We start from the raw sequence: 21,795 nt of genomic DNA on the forward strand, positions 1-21,795 counted from the left end.
GTTATTTTTCAGCCTCGCACATGTTGGTAAATAGTTATTTTGCCCCAATCTGAAACATATACATGATAGATGGATTTACTTCTGTTACTAGAGATAAACCACAACATCAAGAAAGAAAGTGATTGGATATTTTTTTCAGCTGTGAGCTTGTAACTGTACTATTAGTAGTAACAGGTGTAGCTCCAAATTTTGTAATATCTACTAATGTACGAAAGGGACTTGAGGGTCCTGGTGGACAGCAGGATGACCATGAGCCAGCACTGGGCCCTTGTGGCCAGGAAGGCCAATGGCATCTCTGCCCTGGTGAGACCACACCTGGAATATTGTGTCCAGTTCTGGGCCCCTCAGTTCCAGAAGGACAGGGAACTGCTGGAGAGAGTCCAGCGCAGGGCAACAAAGATGGTGAAGGGAATGGAGCATCTCCTATGTGAGGAAAGGCTGAGGGAGCTGGGGCTCTGGAGCTGGAGGAGTCTGAGGGGTGACCTCATTCATGTTTACAGATATATAAAGGGTGAGTGTCAGGAGGATGGAGCCAGGCTCTTCTCAGTGACAACCAATTATAGGACAAGGGGTAATGGGTTCAAACTGGAACACAAGAGGTTCCACTTAAATTTGAGAAGAAACTTCTTCTCAGTGAGGGTGACAGACACTGACCCAGGCTGCCCAGGGAGGTTGTGGAGTCTCCTTCTCTGCAGACATTCAAACCCGCCTGGACACCTTCCTGTGGAACCTCAGCTGGGTGTTCCTGCTCCGGCGGGGGGATTGCACTGGATGAGTTTTCGAGGTCCCTTCCAATCCCTGACATTCTGGGATTCTGTAATGATTATTTTGGTTTTCTATTAACACCCTGATCTAGTTGAAGGTGTCCCTGCTCACTGTGGAGGGGTTGGACTAGATGACCTTTAAAGGTCCCTTCCAACCCAACCCATTCTAAGAACGCTGCTAGTACTCGTGTGCATGTGGAGAGCAAGGAAGGAGGGTAATTGCTACTCCTATTCAAATTTTTGTTGTATATAAGATATTTTAAGCATTCAGATTTTTTCTCCCTTACATTTTTTCCCCTGTAGTCCTGAAACTCCTTAGCCATGCAACCACAATTTCTGTATTTTTACTAAAACCTGTGACAACATTTTTACAAGTTCTTTTAGACCTTAAATTTTATCTGCAAATAATCTGTCTCTCTTATTTTACAGCTCCTCCTTTGTTGAGGTCTGAAAAGTTTCCTTGTTCTATTTGAAGCAAGCTCTTGAATCAAATATAGAGAACAGATAGCTTGACTTATGATACTGCATACATGATCTACTGCTACTGTTAATAGTCATAAAAATTAATTTTGCAGGTTTTTCTGTATCAGGTAGTCCTAAGAGCTTAAGTGAGTTTTCACAAACCAGACAAATGTATGACTATAACCACACAGTACAGCTTTAACAGCAGCATTTGAAATGGTTGCTCTTTTGTTCTTTCTACACTCAGTGACATCTCTTCTTCACTCAAATAGCGGTGGCACTAAAATTATCTTAAAGCTGAAAGGTGCTAATCGAGCCTTTAGTTTATTCATTATTCAGCAATGGATCCTTAGCTATTCATTTCTTATTTCTAGTATTATCAGAAAAATTTACTTATGGTAACACTGTATCCTACTATTAAGATGGCATGTAAAGCTGAAATTTTACCACTGATAAAAAGCCCTGGATTCCTGACTATTCTAGTTAGCATTCTGCATTTCACGCACATGAGATGTGCAGAAAAAAAAGCTGACAACTTATCATCTTATTTCTTTTTGCTCACTAAAAATCTACTGTCTATACTGTTGTAAAAACAATTATGAGAAACAGGCACAGATCTGGAATAGGAAATAAGATATATGACTGGAGGTTACTCAGAATGCATCCACACCTCAGTGGAAAGGTCATGCACCAATTTCTCAGCAAGGCATATTAGGTCAAAACAGCACAAAAGCTGTTAGAGTTGGACAGATACCAGCCTCCAAATTCACCCTGAACTCCCAAAGCAGATTTACCCAGTGAAGGCAAATATCCACAGGGCAGGGCAGAACAATGATTTATCATGGAAACTTTATTAAAAAGAGTTTGAGGACACCTCTGAAACTCCTCAGATTACTCAGGTAGTAGGGGTGAGGTGAGAGATTCTGCCTTTTCAGTAATCTCACAATATTACTGTTATCACACTATTTCTTCTTCCAGGATAATTGTGCTTAAAAGTGTAGGGTTTGTTATCTTTTGGTTCATTTACAGCATACCTCAAGACTTTTAAATTGAAGCATTGGAGTCAGTATCATAACTAAGAAACGGTGACAAGGGTACTACTTCCTAATGCCATCTATGACTTTTAAACAGCTTTTGCATCTTTATTACTGCAAGGATGAAAAAATCCCCACAGGATGTATCTTAGCATTAAGAAAATAACTCACTATCTAATATCAACCCAAAAAGCTACAGACATTCCAGACAACAAGGAATATAAAATGTCTTACCTCTCAGCTCTAGCAAAATCCCTGATGAGATGTCTTCCCACCCCTCCCAAAAGCACAGATGAAAGCAGTAGTTAAAGAGCTCACAGCTGACTCAGCTTTCAGCCCGACCCACCTTAAAGCAATTCAAATTTTGTTTCAGTTTCTTCCAGCTGGCAGCAATACCATTAACATACAATGCCACTGACATACTTACTACCAGTTTCCTCCTCCCAAGGTATATTTTGTACTAAATACTTGAGGAGGAATAAAGCAAACTGTGTCATCTCTGCCCACTGAAGCCTCCATCCATTAGGGAAACATCCAGTAAAAGTTTTAAGGAGTTTTGTTCTTTTAAAGACACAGGAATGGCACAGCAATAGCAGAACAAGCCAGTAGATTGCCATCATAATACTGATTGCGTCTCCTTGACTATTCTGAGAGCTTATTTTTCCCAGTTCTTAAGAATGAGGTACAATTTTGCTTTCTATTTAAGAGCCTTAGGTCTGCCATTCAGCAGTGTAAATGGGTGCCCTGTACAAACATAATTTTAACTGACCCTTCCCATCTTTTTTGTTGGTTGCAGGAGGGAGCTCATCCATAAGGGTGACATCACTCCAGGCTTTTGTGAAAGTTAAAAGAAAGAGCCAAATCTTAGAAATTTTGCACACATCCATTATTTTCTGGAATATTTTAATCTTGACCTCTACTGGTTTTATTCTGTTGATCTCCACTTGCCTCTGACCAATCCTAACATGAGCTGAAGAAATTATTTGTAGAGAAAAATAGTATTTCATATGGAATTTATAACTAGATAACTCTGAAAAACAGATACTCTTTTAAAGTACATCTTAGAAAATATGGAATCTATAATTGATGATTCTGACAAAACACATGCAGACACCAAGTAAACAATGGGATTGATATGGTCTTCATGTAACTCCATCAAATGTAAATCTTCACAATGTAGGTAGAGGCAGATAATAATCAACATGCCTAAGAAAAATCTCATTTGCACATCATATCTCTCAGCTGAATAGTAACAGTGCTGTGTAGATTGAATGCATTCCATCTGTCCCCCTTAAAAAAAGGTTTACAAGCACTTTGTTAATTTCTTGAATGGACTTTTTTATGTAAGCTTTTGATTAGTTCTGTGAAAAATTCTCGACAGATAAATCGTGAAAATAAAAAGTATCCAAAATCCGAATTAGGGTAATATAGATAAGCTTTGATTAAGCACGGAATACCTATATCTGGAGAAATGCAACAACAAGAACAAGATACTGTACAAAGATACCTAAATACTGTATTTTGTCAAGACAACAATACATTCAAAATTCTCGCTACTAATATTTTGATGTTTCACCATAAAGTATATGAAACCAGGTTAATTGCTGGGGACTGTGCACATTCTCTACATAATTTACTCTGGCATGTAGAAAGTAAATGTAGACAAAGCAAGATCAGATTTTATTTTAAAACATACTTTCTGACATAATTAAGATATTTGCCTAGTGTTATTTGGTAATATTTTGCTGCCCATATAAGGTGGTACACTATTAATGCCATTTTAATTAGTTGTGATCAACAGACAATGTTATTCAATAACAATTTTACAGCAAGAAGGAAAGTGTCTCAGTTCTTTCACTACCAAGTTATTTTCAGTGAGGAATAACAAGTTGTATTACCAGCAGGAGTTTCTCCATTCTTTCAGGATTTTAATCAAATTTAGCCTTTCTTCATACCAACAGCCAAGCTTATCACTTGGCTCCAGTCAGCCCATTTGGGTGATCCCATTCAGAATAACGTACGGAGGCATCTCTAGCCTAATAAAAACTCTTTAGTTCAGATTCACAGGCTGGGTATGGAATGGGAACACTGGTGGTTTACACAGACAATGACCTGTGCTTTCTCATTATTGGAAAAGAACAAGAATTCTTGCCTTTTCCAATAGGATATGCACAAAGTACCTCACTGTCTTTGTACTCATTTGAATTTCAGTTGGCTGAAGTTCTCTCAAAGTAAGATAATATTCTTAGTAAAACTACTCAGAGAAGTAAGAAGGAAGGTGCTTGTCCTGCTCACTGAGTTCTCCCATCATTTGTCAATTAGGTCCACAGCCTGTGTGCCCATCTTCCCCTTTAAAGCATACTTTTGCTATAATAGGCATCACCCCTTTCTTTCGGATCAATTCTTACAGAAATGATCATGCCTGCATGATTTCCACATTATGAAATTGTAGTATTTCTACGTGGTGTTCATTGCTTTCCAGTACCAGATGACACAACTAGCAAAGCGACATTGATTAGGCAAAAACAGAGAAACTCAGACACTCACAGTCTTGATCTGAGTAGGGGATCTGACTTTCAAGATCTGAATAGGGAGAAACAGGGTTTTTTTGCGATCCAGCCTTCATTGTAGAGCCAGGTTGGAGCTGCCCAGATCTCAGCATGGATCAGAACAGTTGCCAGGTGTGATCCCAAGAGGCCACAGTATCAGTGGCTGTTCTTGGTTTCCTTGATGGCAGAAGCGGGGGAAAAAAGGCAGAGTTGCTAGGCCAACAACACAAGGAGGAGAGAGGCTTCTCTCGTCACAGCCCTGGTTAATATCCTCTGCAAACATTTAATTTTAGTTTACAACCCGCTTGCACTGGCAGAGAATGGAACCATAGCAGAACCAATAATGTAGTTCTTTGTCTATGTGGTAGGTTATTACTTTACCAGTGTTTTAACTTCTGTTACATAGAATTGCACCGTTACTCCAGGGTACAATCAGTCCTCTTGGGGAAAATGGAGAATTGTAACTTACAGTGTTAGAAGTCACAGATTCCTACCTCTTGTTGATGTTGGTACCTGACACTTTAATTTGTTCAGACCACTATATATTTCCTTGACGTGTGAAATCAAATAATATTGCACTGATATAATAGTATGTACTGATGTGCAGGTCAGCCTAAAATCTTGCTACATTTAAAAAACCAGTTGCTAATCCCTTGAATTAATACATTGTGGAAATTAGTAGGCAATAATTTTTCCTGTAGCTTAAAAGAATTACATGAAGTCTTCAGTATTCTCTTTCTTTTTGTGAGTGTACTTGCAAAAAGCAAACCTGACACACCTGTGTAATCGCAGTCACGAGGCAAAGTTCAGATTTGCTTTTGGGAACATTCACAGCAGGAAACATAATCAGAGGACTTATGCACATCTAGTCAGGGAACAGAAACAATCTGATAATAAAACAATTGTTCGAATTTGAAGCAGGCTAGCCTTAGAAATTGAAATACCAACATAAATGTCAATGATTTACAAATTAAGGTAAGTTTATGTTTGTGGACATAAATGGATTGAAGAAGAGGTTAAAAACTTGTCTCTGAAATGACTGATTAAGGTGCGATTCTACCATTACTGAGCAATACGAAATGAAAGCTCAATAGATTCTTAGCAATTGTAAGAATACACAAATATCTGCCTGCTACAAAATGGCTTCTCTTATAGCACCCTGACTCTGCCAAATTTAGAAGGCCAGGCACAGAAAGGCTCTTGAGAGGAAATCTTCCTGCCAGGACCACTTGCAACAAAGGTATTTTGTGGGACACTGTTTACTTGATGCCAGTACAGAAAAGTGCTCCAGTGCAACAGTGTTTATTCTGGTATATTTTAGTTTAGAATGGATTTGGTTAGCATCACATGCATTAATTTACTGGTGGATTTTAGTGCTTTAAATGATAGAGAAAAACGTTTATGTAGTATTGGTTTGAATCCTTTTCCATAGCATAAACACTAGAGAAGGTCACCAGCTAATATCCTGGACTTCCTTTCCTCATAAGATATCACAACTGAAAAAAACCCTACTCTAATTCACACATATGTATAAGTGGATATTATCTATCCAAATGAAATAATATTCTGTTAATACATTCCAAATACTTGGATTATATGGCTTGGGCTGGTAAATATCCAGAGAAGAAACTTTTTATTTACAAAACCCCCAACCTAATAACTCAGATTGTATTATTTTCAAAAGGATTGTCCCTTAGATAAAAAGTATCCTTTCGAATCACACATATATTTCTCCTTTAAGGGAAGAAATATAACAACAGGTGCATACCCCATCTAAACAGCAATCCCCCTCAGAGCTAAACATCCAGCTGTGGTTTTGTTACTATGCCATGACGCTTTCCTTAGAATTGGTAACATTTCAGTTGAATTGTGATTTTTCCTTTCACAACACAATGGTGTCAAATGTATTTGTGCATCAACACTTGATGTGCTGTCTAATTGTATTTGCATTTGTGTGGTTTGTGAAAATAAAGGTAGTTATCCCACATTGTCTTGATAAGGTTTGAAAATATAGAAAGCAGACACACAAAATAAGGGTAGGAACACACTGGGATTCTATGCTAGAATACTGCCAAGATTATTAGGAAGAACTAGATAAGAGATTTGGACTACTTGCGCTGTTTTAGTGAAGTCTTTCCTCCACAATACAATAGCATTGTTCAGATAAATTCAGAGGAAGAACCAGTGTGCTAGCTTAGTTATTATCTAAGAAAACAGGGTCAGTAAGTAGGGAGTAGCATCTGTATTATTACTTACAAATATTTATGGTGAACCATGAAAATATCTTCATAATTAGCTAGTTAAGATTAGTTAAATATTACGATACAGACAGTAAGAGTCCAGATTTATCATGTGCATGTAGCTGGCCACCCCTGAGTGTGTCAGCCAGTGCTCCCGTCGCAGGCAGTGTAGGGAAACAGGGGAACCCAGAGGTCGGTTCAGCTCAGCCCAGGATAGTGCTCAAAAGCTGGTCTGATTAATTGCATTGTAGGAATCTCTTTTTCTCTCTGTCAGCTGTAAGGGAAGCCTTAACAACTACTCCATCTGCACACGTCCATGTTGTAAGTATCTAAAAGCGATGAGAATTATTCCTCCCAACTTTCAAGTCCAGGGAATTACTATTTAATAAATCTACTATAAAAATATCAGGTTAACAAGTTGTTGTTCCTAAGAAACAATTATTCTCTTCCTGGTCATTATCGTTCGTGTACATGGGCAAAATGCACACTTAGAATTTTAATTCAGTTTTACAAATTTACCTCTTTATCTTTTTCTATTGGCCAACATGTTCACTGCTAATTTCACAGGCTTTTTCTGTAACATAGAACTGTCTGGAAATGTTATCACACTTGTCTTTCTGATGTGATGACTTAGCAATCCAGAGGAGAAACAGCCCTCTGGTATTAGGGGCTTAAAGAGAAAACAAGGGCAGAGGAAAAATAGGATTTGGTGGGTAAAACCATGTTCTCTAATGATACATTGGATGTCTCATTCTGGGGGGAGCTGAGTTCCTGCTGCACCACAGGTGCAGCTCCAGAAAAAAAACCACATGGAAACTGTTGGCTTCTGAAATTTTGCCGTATGTTTTGTTAGCTGTGATTATAAATCTACTTAATAGTAGCAAATGTTTGAAGTCTAGCTAACACAGAAAGGAAGGCCCTTCTGTCATGTTGTGTATTCCACATACCTTAAATTGCCAGGGACATGGAGAATCAATATTAGTTGTTTTGAATCAGTCTAGTTTTTCCCTTTTGTGATTATTCTTTCGTCAATATTGCAGTTGAAATTTGGACCTCTCAATCGCCACTCTTGGATTCTGAAAAGTTTAATAAAAATGTGAACTTTGAAAATAACATACAAAGTGTAAGTGAAATTCTCCCCTCAAGTAGACTGAAGAGAGTCTGTTTTAACTATTAATGGATGTGGATTTGTTCTGGATATTTTGGGGATCACAAGGAACAAAACTTAACCTTTTGTAATAAAAACAGGACAATTTTTATCACCAAGTACAAATAATACCATTTTATTTAAGTATGACAATATCTTGATTGTGAAGGGCTTTGATTTAGAAGTTCTCTCAGATAAAATAAAATAGTTAATTGCTTGTGTAGTAAGCTGTTACTACCGAAGGTGGGCAACATCAACCTTCACAGCATCTGTAGGAATAACACTATGATTTTAACAGTAAAAAGAATATTATTAAAATAATTGGTAATTTACAAATTAGAGTTTATGATGCAAACAGAGTGTTACTGAATTTGTCATTGAGACTGTGACCATGACCTCCCTGAAATCAGCTGTAAAACTGGTCAACATTGTTGTTCCTAGAGGGCATGGAAGAACCCGATCAGTGAAACTACATGTGCTCGTATTGAGCCTGGGCTCTCGCCCACTGAAATTAGAGGCAAAACTTCCCGTGAGTCCTGTGAAAGCAGGGCCAAAACTTTAACCAGAAGTAGTCAGATTCAACTCTCGTTTTCAGTTACATAGATCTGGAGAATCTCTTCTGAAATAAGTGTAATTACTGTGATTTATCCCAAAGGAATTGGGAGTATTTTTCTTTAATTAATGGAGAGGAGAGAGAAAAAGACCATTCCCATTTCTTGCCTCATCACTGTGCACCAACCAAGACACTATCTGCTGTCAAAATCCTTATCTGCTTAAGCTGGAGAGGAAGAGCTGACTTCACTATTTAAGGATTTAAGCTTTTATTGTCTACTGAATTTTCTGTTATCCCTCTACTTATCCCCTTCCACACTGCTCAGCAGGTAGATTCCTTAAGAAGGGCCAACTTCTGTCTAGGTTTCTTAATGTTAATGTACCTCATTCCATCAACGTGTAATCTGAGCTGAGACACCCAGCAGACTTTCACTTCAGTCCTTCAAGACTACCTGGCTGGTTAGTTTTAGATTAGCATAGTTAAATTCAAAGCCAAGGCCTGTAGCTGAAACACTGAGCTGTATGGAACGCTCACTAAATTCCAGGTAATACCTCCAGAAGAATCATTTAACTCTGTTCACCAGTGGTCAATGAAGTGACAGGTACATCATCCTCAGAGGGAGGTGTAGCATTCTACACGTAGCATGCAGTTTATTCAGGTCTCTAAGGTCTATCGGCAGAATAAAATCTCCAGGGCCTTATGCAGAATTAATCTGCTTTTCATTCCTGATAAGCCTGCATATGCACACAGAAGTGCGATTCTTCTTTGAAAATGCAAGTCAGTGCTTGGGTAACGGGTGATATAAAGAGATTTTCTGCTAAATGTGCCATATAACCAAGATGTTTTCTTTCGATTGCACCTGTCACTGGCTTCTTGAAGACTGGAACTTCATTCTTCTATACATGTAGCACTATCCTGCAATAACGTCCTCTATCCAAGGGCAGGGATCGGTGCTTTTTGCATGATAGCTTCCAACCAAAGGATTTGATGGAGACAGCCAAGTTAATGGCAAAAAGCTCTCTGTCCTGCAGAGCTGTATCTCTTCAGCTAGCAAATAAGTGCCCTGTTTAAGAAAACCCACTATTTCTGCCTGTAACAGCACCTAAGCCACCAGCTCCGACTTCAAATGTCTATATCCATAAAGTCTCAATCTCCCCTAAGGAAGTACAAAATACATACTCATCGTGATCCACAAGTAGATGTTCACAGTGCTGTGTTTTTCTACCTGATCTGCTGTTGTAACCTTTGTAGATGAAATTTTGACAGCCACCGAAAGGGTGTGACCCACAATGGCGCGAAATATGGAGCCAAATAAAAATCAAATTGTGCGTCTAAGAGTATGAGTAAATGGATATAAAGAAATGCTGGGGGGAAAACTAGTCAATTTCTCTCAAATGTTGTCCAGGAAAATGTTGAGATAGCCTCAGTCAGTAGTTTCCAGAATAAATACCGCAAGAACACACATTAAACAGCTTCTACAGTGAAACAGCCAAAACCAGATCAGTACTATCAGCAGAAATTAAACTGACATACATTTGTCTGTAGCTCTCTCACCTAACATCGATGGGTTGGAGGTTTTGCATATGAATCACTCACCCAAGATGCAAATGCAAAGATACCAAAAAACTTGTGGTTCACAACTGCAGATAGGAGCCGTCCACAGGTGCAGACTGATACAACAAAACCACCCCGTTCCTTCACATGCATGAGCACACACGAAGAGGTAGAGCATCCCAGCTCCGCAGAGCCACACATCCTTCGAATGAGCAGATGTGACTGTTCAGGGAGGATTTTTTACTGAAAAACGGCAGCTGAGAGCCTTTTCTGACAGAACGTTAGGCAGTCTGCATTTCCCTGGGAGGAGGTGCTACGTAGCGTGGAGGTTCTTCACCCAACAGGCGGAATCTAATGGATTATCTTTCTGAATTGTTAAGAGAACACAACGGACCTTAGTGAGGCTCTGGTATAGGGTATTAATGGGTTACAATCCAGGCAAGGAAAGGAAGATGACTTGATTTTGTAAAAGAGGGACCTAGCTGAAGCAGCAGCTGATAGAAGGCCAGTATCGCCTGAGAAGGTCATTTTCACTGTATCAGCAGCCTGTCTCCCCTTACTATTTTTTCTCTATACACAGCCAAATATTTCTACCTCACAGTGACACTCGTCTTTTCTTTTATCCACCAAAATCATAGCTTGTTGGTCCAAAATGACATCTGTTTTTTCTTGCTTAAGAAGTCAATTTTTATTTTGGAAGCACAGGCTAAACTGATTTAACAGAGAAAGAAATGCAGAATGTTTCACTCACCCCTTCAGCACCAGGCAGGCAGCCTCCACCTCCTCAGTCCATCGGTGCAACCGCTCGCATCCACTGACGCTTCTCCTCTCCGCTTTGGCCCTTCTTCACATCAGCATCTCTGATTTGCAGCGAGCAGGCACACGGCGACTGCAGACACTAGCCCCACAGCCTCGGCAGGAGAAAAACCCTGCCCTTGCTCATTTTCTCCCTAGGAAATACAATTTGTAAAAGGCAGCTTTTTTTCGAGGCGGTGACGGAAACCCTTGTCCGGCGGCCCCGCGGGAGCCAGGGAGGTGCTCCGCGGTGTGGCCGGGAGCCGGGCAGGGGGAGCGGGGCTGGCTCCGGAGGAGGAGGCGGAGGCTGCCAGCCCGTTTCCAAGCCAACGGCGGGGGCACCGCGGGCGGGGCGGCGGCGGGCGGGCGGCTCCGGGGCCGACGGCGGCTGCTGCCCGGGGGGCGGCTCCTGCCCGGGGGCGGCCGGGCCCCGCAGCCCCCCCGGCCCGGCTCCCGGCGGCTCCGCGGCGCATAGGGAGCTGAGCGTTGCCGGGTGGGTTTGGGGCTTTTTTCCTCGTCTCGTTCGCGGTGCTGCACTCCCGCGTTACATAACACGCGTGTTCATACGTGTTCCGCTTCCCTGCGCTATGGGCTTTGCCTCTCTGCACAAATGCATTTATCTTCGTGGACCGACTGAGCGGTTCCATGTTCGCTGCAGCAGTGCAGTTCATGGCTCTGTCAGGATTATGATTTTTATGATTAATTTCGCAATGCATATTTTTGGGGACCGATGAAGCAGAGACACAAGTCGCATACATGTTAGAATGATGCAATCAAGGGTAAAGGGAGAGAAACCAGTTTCTTTAGTTACATGGAATTTACTGCTTCCATTCTACTTTTCCCATCACCATTCAACTGCTGTCACTACTGTGCATGTATTTTCCTCTGCTTTCCTCTTTTCCTGTCTGTTGCATTTGTGCCTGGGTAATTTGCTGCAGCTTTTTAAAAGTAATTAGTGTAATTTTATTTTTATCTCATTAATGGATTTACCCTATTTATATTTTGCTTTTTTATCTAATGTCTTTTTCCTTTTGGTCATACTACCATACTAGTTGCATTGGTGAATATGAAACCCTGATCGAATAGCTGTGATTTCTCCCTGCACTGCTAATTTTGTAAACATAATTTGTTAGTGATACACTTTTGCTTGAGACAGCAATAGAGACTTTCAGACACAAACAGAATGCACTCTTTCCCACAATAAGACCAACTTAATACAGTGCAGAATGCATCTCATTCCTGTAAATAATATCAATTCCAGTACTGATATTATTAGCAGAACTATAGTACAGGTGAATTATTATAATGAAATGTTTTAGTCTAAAAATACAATGTAGCAACATATTTTTTCCTGCACAGAAATAAAAGCCATGAATCAGTATACTGTGTGGTGGGAATTTTCCTATAAGTAACGAATCTTAGGTCTTGTTCACCCTAGAAGAGTTTGCCAGCACATCTGAACTGGAACAGTTGTTCTGGTAAACTCCTAGCATTTAAAAAAGAAATGTCATGTACATAACTTGCATTGTTCTCCCAGCAAAATTATAATATTCAAATCATAAATTTGCCCTGCTTTAATTAAAATATATAATCTCTACAGTTTTATTTTGGAATTTTAGCTTTCAATATATATGCACATGGCTTTTGGTGCATTTATATGATCAGATAGTGCTCAGTTTTAAAATTCTAATACTGTTTTGTTTTTCAAATGTACTTTTTAATTGCAATTGCATAAATCTCTGATATAGTTATGTTGGCAAGGGAATAGAATAAAAAACTGTAACTGTGGTAACTGAGTAGTCTAGATAATAAGATAAAAGAACAATAACGAGGTGTACAAGTTTAATCTGCTATTCCATAAAGAACAAGTAGTTACTATAGAAACTGTCACATTACATGTATCTTCAATATAGTACTTTATATGTGAGAAGAAGCATCTTCCACACATTAACCAACTTTGGCAGAAATAACGGCAGCAACTACCATCATCCTGTGTAGGAAGATCATCGTTCACATTCCATCACTTTTAGGTATTTTCAATTGATACAACAAAACACTTTCTTTCTTGCAGTTTTGAGAAAGGCCCCTAACTGTAGATCAGATTTTGTCAGTGAAAGAGTTACAAGCATGCAGAGTGTGAGTAATGGAACAGGTCTTTCTCTGAGAAGTTTAAGTGGTGTTATTTCGACACCACAGTACAGGAGCTTGCTGCTGATCAATGGCAGAGTTAAAACTCAACTCACCTGAGAAATAAATCAGCAGATATGTCTAAGTTTTCTTCAATCTCACCCTGTCCTGCACCCAGAAAGTCTCAATTAGGGCCTTTCACCATGCATTGATTGCACTTCGTGTAGCTAAGCTAAGCTCCCACAGGAATTTAAAGAGAAATACATGTCTCAAAATAGCACATCCAGGTGATTAAATGCAAACAGCAAATGACATATAAAAACATAGTTATTGAGCTCAGTACTCTAAATGTTGTTCTTTGTATCTGGATAGACTGAAAACACACAAATACATCTTGAAAGTGAATAGTTTCCCTTACCTTTTTTGCCTGGAAGCAGGAAACAGTAATTTGAGAGAATCATGACAATCTGACTGGATTCCTGCTCCCTCTTCTGTGTCAGGCAGGTCGTGGTTTTTTTCCCCCATATCAGAACAGGTTTCAGTTTGAAGAGAGTAGCATTTGCCTGTTGAGATGGAACATCTAATATGCAGCTTACTGGAACCCTTAACTGCACACGTTTCACTCAACTTGCCAGGACTGTTCATTGACCAGAAGCCAAATCCTTGCCTGATTACTGGTGCTTTCTCTTTGGGATCAATCAAAATAGACACATCCATACATGTTTAGTTTGAAGACAATAGTGTTGAAACAGAAACATACTCTAAAGTGGAAAATCCCATAGGGATTTTTCTAATCAATCACCCTTTATTATAACATGACAACATCAAAATATTTATATGCACACATGCAATGTTCTTGGTGAATGTACATCTCCAAATGATAGAGGGTAAATTGAGAGGCCACATCTGGTCTGTAATAAAAATATAATAAAAGACCTTTTGTATTTCATTCAATTTTCTACCAAACACCCTCTTTGTAACAAGCAATTGTAGATCTGGGTTAGATATTTATAGATGGGTCTGTGATTCTCTTTGAGCATGAAGAACTGAACAGAACATTTAGAGAAGAAGAAAAAGGCTGTATTTTTATTTTTAACCATTTTTCTCACATGGAAGAGTTTAAAATAGCATCAAGTACAGATGACTGGGATCTGATATTTATAACTATCTGGCATACTGTTGCTCTGTACCAGTGACTGTGAGATTGTGGGGAAAAAAATCATGACTGCACCTTCCCGCAGATGTTACCAGCCTGACCTCCTTTGGCTTTAGCATTTAGCATGAAAATTCACTTTCTGCCAGGATGCCACCATTTTATCTTCTCACATCCTTCAAGTAACTGGGGATTTCACTTAATATCAACTGTTTGTTCTTCCTATGAAGTCAGATCATGGGAAACATTCGAGAGTGTGGATCCAGATGATGAGTTACAGCTGACACCCCACTCAAGTGAAGCAAAGGACTCCTCTAGTTTTTCAATGGAAAAAATTTTAAAAAAGAAAGCAAACCCTAAAACTGTTAAGTACCTTGCATCTGTTCCTTTACGGTTTTATTACGCACCTCTGTCTTTGCAGCTCACAGCCACTGGCTCAGCTGCTGAGTCAGCAGGTGCCACTGAAGCCAAGTTTAGAAAAACAAGGATTAAATGCAGCAGCTGGTGAGAGCTGCTTGGAGGAGCGCCGAGAGCCCTGCAACACACTCTGCTTCTCTTGGGCGGTTCATTTGCACAGCACCCTCATTTATCCTGTACTTTCTGATGGATACACGGACCCCAACTCCTTCAGAGCCTCCATGGGAAGAAAGTTACAGGTACCATGAAGAAAGATGAAGGAACGTAGTTCTTTGTAAAGGGCCCATCTTTCAAGGCTGCGTTGTTATGGGAAGCAGTGAATGAATTCTTCACTTTACTTTGTTTGTGTGTGCAGCTTTTGCTCTACTTATGAAACTGTCTTTATCTCTACCCATGAGTTTTCCCACTTTTACTCTTCCAATTCTCTCCCCCATCCCACCGGGGACAGTGAGCAAGCAGCTGCCTCCTGCTTTGTTGCCGGCTGGAGCTAAACCATGATGTGTTCAAAAAAACAAAAAGAATGTAAGTATTCTTTCCTCATTCTTCACTATTAAGGACAAAGGAATGGGGAAAACAAAACAAAACCAGACCCCCTCAAACTTTCAAACTTTAACCCAAAAATAAAGTGAGGATCATTTAGTAAAGTCTACAACAAAAGATCTGTGAAGTGTGAACGACTGGAAATACATAGATTCTTTGGGAATTACACCCAAGGAAATGCAATTAAACAGGGTCAGGATTTTTTGGAAATCAAGGCTTTTAAAACAAAAAGTACCAGCTTCAGATGTCCTAATAAAGTGGTCTGAGCAACAGCCGACTGGTTACTCCTGGGATACCCCCTTCCCTCCTGCAGTCTTCCTGTTTGAAGGTTTTCCACTTTGTAAGAATGATTAAATATTCATGGAAGCAGTGAGTTGAAAGTAGGTCTGTCCCACTTGAGGATACAGGTAGGCAGGTTTTGTTTAACTTTTGCAATAACAAACAAACACAAAGAAGAAATGTATTGATTGCAAATATTTTTGATTTTGTCGTTGATGTTCTTGCCAGCTGAAGAAGTATCAAATTGGAGCCTCTAAAGAATTATATATATTTTTAACATACTTAGAAAAAAATGTTAAAATCTTATTTCAAATTTCCTTGTATCCTATACACATGATAATTCTGCTCCATGTTGGAACGAAGAGATATAGCTATAATTTCAGCAGGCACTATTATTGTCCCTTTGTCTGATTAACAGGAGTAAGACATTGGTAGTTTATAAATAAAAGACTGAAAAATTTGAGGACACGAAAGGTGATTCTGGGAAGCTTTGGAAGAAGAGCTGGGGACATTCAGGGAGCTTTACTATGGAGACTTCAGGGGCCAGAGCAGTTCTGTAAAAATTTGGAATACTGCTGTCTGGTCTAAGTAACTTAGAGAACTGTACCCCTATGCCATGCCAGGCCTGTGGCTAATTTTGTATCTATAATACATAAACAATAAAGATATTACATATATGCATCTACCAACTGGTGGTCATTTCTGAAGTACAAAGTAGCTTTAGCCAGTTGTAAGTGATCATTATCCTCTTTTGTGAAGCATTTTTCAACAGAGGGGTGAAAATTTGTACAAAAGGCCATTTGGTCTATGACTACATTAGTGGTAAATTAATAGAAAATGCATACATGTGGCTGCTGGCTTTTGTGATTTACTACTCTTTTTAAAATGTTTTTGCTCTGTAAATGTCATGTGCAAGAATAATTGAAATAACAACCAGCCGTGACTTAGGAAGCAATTCAGCCTCCAGACATAAGTCTGCAGGACCATTTTCAGCTTTCAAGGGTATCCAGCTGCTCCCTAGAAATGTCCAAGTGTCCTGTAGGTCTTAAGCCATACCTGATAGTCCCAAGTGATACCTCAAGATACTAAAATGACATTAGAAACCTACATTTAGCCATCTGAAGCACTTTCTTACTAACTCGGTAATGGAATCAATGAAACAGGCAAAGAACATTATGCTAACTTTACCTAACAAATGAACTGTTTAAATTGATAAACACTTTATCAAATCTTTCAGTTAATGTAGTTTTCAAACTTACTTATAACAATGTTACTTTTAAAAGCGTGTTAAAACCGAGGTAATTTCTATCAGCTGATGAAACAGTTTCTGGTATCTGTTGGAATTGTTGCAGGTATGATTCTCTGTTTCTGTTTAACAGTTTTGGATACTCTGAATAAAATGTTCTTAAGGATAAGCACATTAGCTGCACTGTTCGAGTGCCTATGCTTAATCTGACATGCTTATAGAGCTAGACTTAATGTTTTAGGCCAGGTTAAATAACAGGTTCATTTCAGTGTTGTTGTGGCTTGGGTCCTACTGCACCAGTTGTTTTTCAAATAAATGATGAAAAAAGCCTCTTTTGCAAGAACACCATCATTCATTCCCTTAGAGAACCTCGTTCAGGAAAGCGTCTCTAGGCAGAAAATGCGGATACTGTTAAAACGTGCCTGTTTGTGATAGACGCCTTTCAGCCAGCATCTGGGATTTACAGCTCACTGGAGGAACGGGGCTCTCAACCCAAGAACAACATTCACTGGGCAGGCACTTCAAAACCACAAATCATCCTGAAAGCAGCCCCAAACCTTGGCAGCCTCGCGTTCAATTAAGATTTAGGAATTTTTCACTGCTGGAAGTAAATTATAGCCAAAAAAAAGAGCTGGAAAGCGCTATTCTAGAACCTCATTCAGAACAGAATGCATTTTTCATTGAGTAGTATAAAGTAGTGTTCCTCAAGAACATGATTTCCCATGGAAAACATGGGATGTGCAAAGCAGGAGGTGTGAGTGGCAAGTGCGCTTCTCGCAGCCCCGCTCACGGCATGCGGCCCTAATCCAGATGTGCTGCCTCTGCTCGCATTTCAAACAGGATTGCCAAAGCAGACCTTCTGAAGCAAAAAGGATTTCACCCACCTGTAGTACTGTATTCTCCTTTTCCTAGAGGTTTTATCAGCACTAGGCTTTTGGTTGAATTTGTCTTGGCACTGGGAACTGTAGCATCAAAAGGACTTACTGCAGCTTTGCCAGCTGCTACAGCAGCAAACGTAAGCAGTGGATTTGTCAACACTTCCATTTCTCCAGTTTCTTCTTTGGAATTTTCTATCAGGTCATTTTTTAAGATAGAAAAAGTCCCACCAACCAAACACAAACTCCAAAACTCTCTCATTCTAACAATGAAGAAAACGTAAAAAGAAGCGCTAATACAATGAGACTGAATTAATGTTCCATTTAACCTCCTCTTGTTGTCTTCTACCACTATTTGCAGTCTTTCAGCCTGTTCAATTTTCGGTCTGTGCAATGATTCATATATTCACAGCAAGTTTATTTTAATTTTCAGGATAAAATTCCTCAGTATCTGACACGCACTCTAGACATTTTCTTCCTTTAAGCCTCTCATTTTTATTTATTGTTTGACACTAGTATAATCAAATCTATTTAGGGAACTTTCATATACCTCTGTTTCTGACTGATTGTGGTTCAGTTATACTATAGAAGTTCAGAAAATATTTTCACTATTTTAATTATATATTTCTCCTAAGGAACAAAACTGAAAAAATGACTGAGCACACGTGAGATTAATTCATAGAATCACAGAGTGCCAGGGATTGGAAGGGACCTCGAAAGCTCATCCAGTGCAATCCCCTCACCGGAGCAGGAACACCCAGCTGAGGTTCCACAGGAAGGTGTCCAGGCGGGTTTGAATGTCTGCAGAGAAGGAGACTCCACAACCTCCCTGGGCAGCCTGGGCCGGGCTCTGCCACCCTCACTGAGAAGAAGTTTCTTCTCAAATTCAAGTGGAACCTCTTGTGTTCCAGTTTAAACCCATTACCCCTTGTCCTATCATTGGTTGTCACCGAGAAGAGCCTGGCTCCACCCTCCTGACACTCACCCTTTCCATATTGATCCCCATGAATGAGTCACCCCTCACTCTCCTCTTCTCCAAGCTCCAGAGCCCCAGCTCCCTCAGCCTTTCCTCACACAGGAGATGCTCCACTCCCTTCATCATCTTTGTTGCCCTGTGCTGGACTCTCTCCAGCAGTTTCCTGTCCTTCTGGAACTGAGGGCCCAGAACTGGACACAATATTCCAGGTGTGGTCTCACCAGGGCAGAGTAGACGGGAAGGAGAACCTCTCTGACCTACTGACCACCCCCCTTCTAATACACCCCAGGATGCCATTGGCCTTCCTGGCCACAAGGGCACAGTGCTGGCTCATGGTCATCCTGCTGTCCACCAGGACCTTTTCTGCTATGCTGCTCTCTAAATTCACTAATTGCAAAAGGTGAATGTTAAAGATAGCAAAATGATCGTTATAACATTTTGGTTATGTAATGCTCTTTTGCAATACAGAATTCCAGTTGCACAGATTGTAACTTCCAGATATAGAAAGCTAAGATATTTAACAAAAATATTTCTTGAACTGCATTCATGTTGCTTTATCTTTTTTGGCTTTCTGCCCAAAAGAGGAAAATATTTTTTAAAAAAAATCTATTCTCTCAACAGAAGTTCTGAAAACTGAAAACTTGCAGTTATGCATTTCTCCGACATTAAAGACATGTAAGTCAGTTTGTTAGTGTAAAACATTGTCACAGTGCCCTGAAGAGCATCTCTCCAAAAGCCAGGTGTTTTCAGACACCAGAGTGCTGGGGTTCACCCCACGACTCCTCGGCGGCTCCGCGGGAGCTCTCTGCTCTCACACAGCTGCCCTCGTCCCGCTGAATTACTTTCAACAACTTTTTGCATCTTTCCTTCCCACCCAGTCCAGCCACACAATCATCTGTGTAGGAAACAAGCTGTCCCTCACACATTTAACAGCCACCCTCTGTGACAGAGCAAACCTCTTTCTCTGTAAGAATCTTTAAAATATACTACAATGTGAGTAACAATCTAATGAACATTTGTCAAACTGATGTCATGTTCACATTACAGTATCAATTTCCCTGTAACTGAAACTTGCTACAGTCATTCTTAACACTTTCTGCACTCTTGATGTGCATGTTTGTTATAAAGTATAAAATCCAACGTTTAGGTTGGTGTTTGCGAATGTCCCAGTCCAAGTTCTCTTCTGAACATACTCCCTGTGTTCTGCACACTAAATTCACCCTTTTTTGTGGATGCTGTGTTTCACACCAGGTACTTGTGGAAGCAGAATGTCTGCAGAGTCTCTTATGATTAAGGGCTGCACTGATGCCTTTTAGTATCATCTTAGAGCTACACATCTACCTTACCAACCAGCAGATAAAACCAACATTTTTTTACCTGGAAAATCTGAAGTGGGGCAGGACGGCGGTGGCTGAGGCTCAGCCTTTGGGGAGTAGTTATGGGGCTGCCTCTGGGGATCCTGTGCAAATCCAACATGTTTCTAACAGGGAACAGGAACGATTGGGCGGATAAACAAGAGGTTCCTAATCCTCAGTAAAGAAGGAAAGAGATTCCTGCATGTCCTTCAGTTTTGTCTGCAGTAACTGGTCTAAGGTCTTTGGCACAAGTAGCGCGTATGTCAGATTGTTTTCCTTCCTTCGTGCATTTTGGCAAAGACTTCCCTGTGAAGGAAATTAATAAATTTCAGGATGACATTTCTGTCTTCATCCAAAAGAATAAGGAAAAAAAATCACCCCCTGCATTATTTTCAGTCTTTAATTTTTGTGATTTTAAAAGAACCTTCTCTGAATAAAGGAAAGGTACTTTGTCCGAGAAATAAAAGCCAAGAAATTTACTAGTTTGTGTGACCAGTATTGCATGAAAGATCAATTGAATGCATGCTATATGTGTGCACGTGCATTCACGCACTTAGATATGTAGGATGATCATGAGTGTATCTGTATGTAGGTTAAAATTTAGAAAACCTAAAGAAGATTAATTATGTGGAAGGTGAAAGCAGGTAGAGTTCTGAAGGGCGAAATAAAAACACTGCAAAAGATATCAATGCTTGTACTTTAATGAGCAAGCAGGCTGACAATTAGAGCTAGGAAAAAACATTGTATATCAGTGTTACTTTACTACTTCCATTTCACCTTCATTTTGATTGTTTGCTTTTTTGTATATCAGAATGTATGAATGCAGTTTTATTAAAAGAAGGAAAAGTTGCTTTCATTTTGGAGACTGCCTTCTGACGCCATGTGAATGACCAGCAATGCATTATACCCTACTACAACAGAGAGCGTATTTCATTATTTCCACTATAGTGTTTTGGTGATTTTACACCAAAGGGCCTGAGACTGACACCAGTCAGCAGCAGAGTGCTTGTCTTGGTCAATTATTGATCTTACCCTGTAGATAATTCTTGTACAAAATGAGAATCCAGAATTTATTTTTCAGATTGGCAACTGTTGTCATCCTCAGGGTTTTCAGAGATGCTGTGATAAAAGACATTCTGTGGACAAGAATTTTTAAGTTCTTTTCTCCTCTTTTCATAGGGCATAAATGATTTAGATGGTTAAACCCATTGCTCTCAAGCAGAAGATTGCAGAGAGTCTTAATTAGTACCAAAATTTCATTTTTTAAAAAAAGTTAATGTTCCTTGGATTTCCGACTTATAATAGATGAGTTAATGCAGATATATTAGTTGTAGCTTCTGTGTTAATTATTTTCAGTGGTGCTTTGATTTTATGATTTCACAAATGCTAAAGCAAAGATCCTAAAAACAAAACCAGGACATGCAGGAATCTCTTTCCTTCTTTACTGAGGATTAGGAACCTCTTGTTTATCCGCCCAATCGTTCCTGTTCCCTGTTAGAAACATGTTGGATTTGCACAGGATCCCCAGAGGCAGCCCCATTCTGCACTTTTCCAGTGCACTGCTGACTTTTTAATATTTTTATAACCTTAATTTCTATTTTGTTTTTCATTCAGACAACATCCTGAAATCCTTGGCATTGGAAAAATTCTCAGCGGTTTCAAAAGCAGATCCCATAACGCTTTTATGAAGTTTACAGCTATTGAATTTTTAGTGAGGATATAACAGACG

At 39.7% G+C, this 21,795-nt stretch overlaps 2 protein-coding genes across 3 annotated transcripts in view; one reads left to right on the forward strand and one right to left on the reverse strand.

Annotated features, from left to right (window-relative positions):
- The window catches only part of GNAZ (G protein subunit alpha z), a 44,149-nt gene extending 32,561 nt beyond the window's left edge, over window positions 1–11,588 (reverse strand). The window contains exons 1-2 of one of the 2 annotated variants that reach the window (XM_065851781.2): window positions 11,055–11,588; window positions 7,997–8,125 (exon numbers count right to left, since the gene is read on the reverse strand). The gene's annotated coding sequence lies outside the window, so the exon portion shown is untranslated. The remainder of the gene's footprint in view (window positions 1–7,996; window positions 8,126–11,054) is intronic. The other variant, XM_065851780.2, reaches the window with a different exon arrangement.
- The window catches only part of RSPH14 (radial spoke head 14 homolog), a 71,942-nt gene that overhangs the window by 41,491 nt on the left and 8,656 nt on the right, over window positions 1–21,795 (forward strand). The gene's annotated exons all lie outside the window — the stretch shown is intronic.

This window comes from Patagioenas fasciata, chromosome 17, assembly GCF_037038585.1.
Source record: "Patagioenas fasciata isolate bPatFas1 chromosome 17, bPatFas1.hap1, whole genome shotgun sequence".
NCBI classification, from domain to species: Eukaryota; Metazoa; Chordata; class Aves; order Columbiformes; family Columbidae; genus Patagioenas; species Patagioenas fasciata.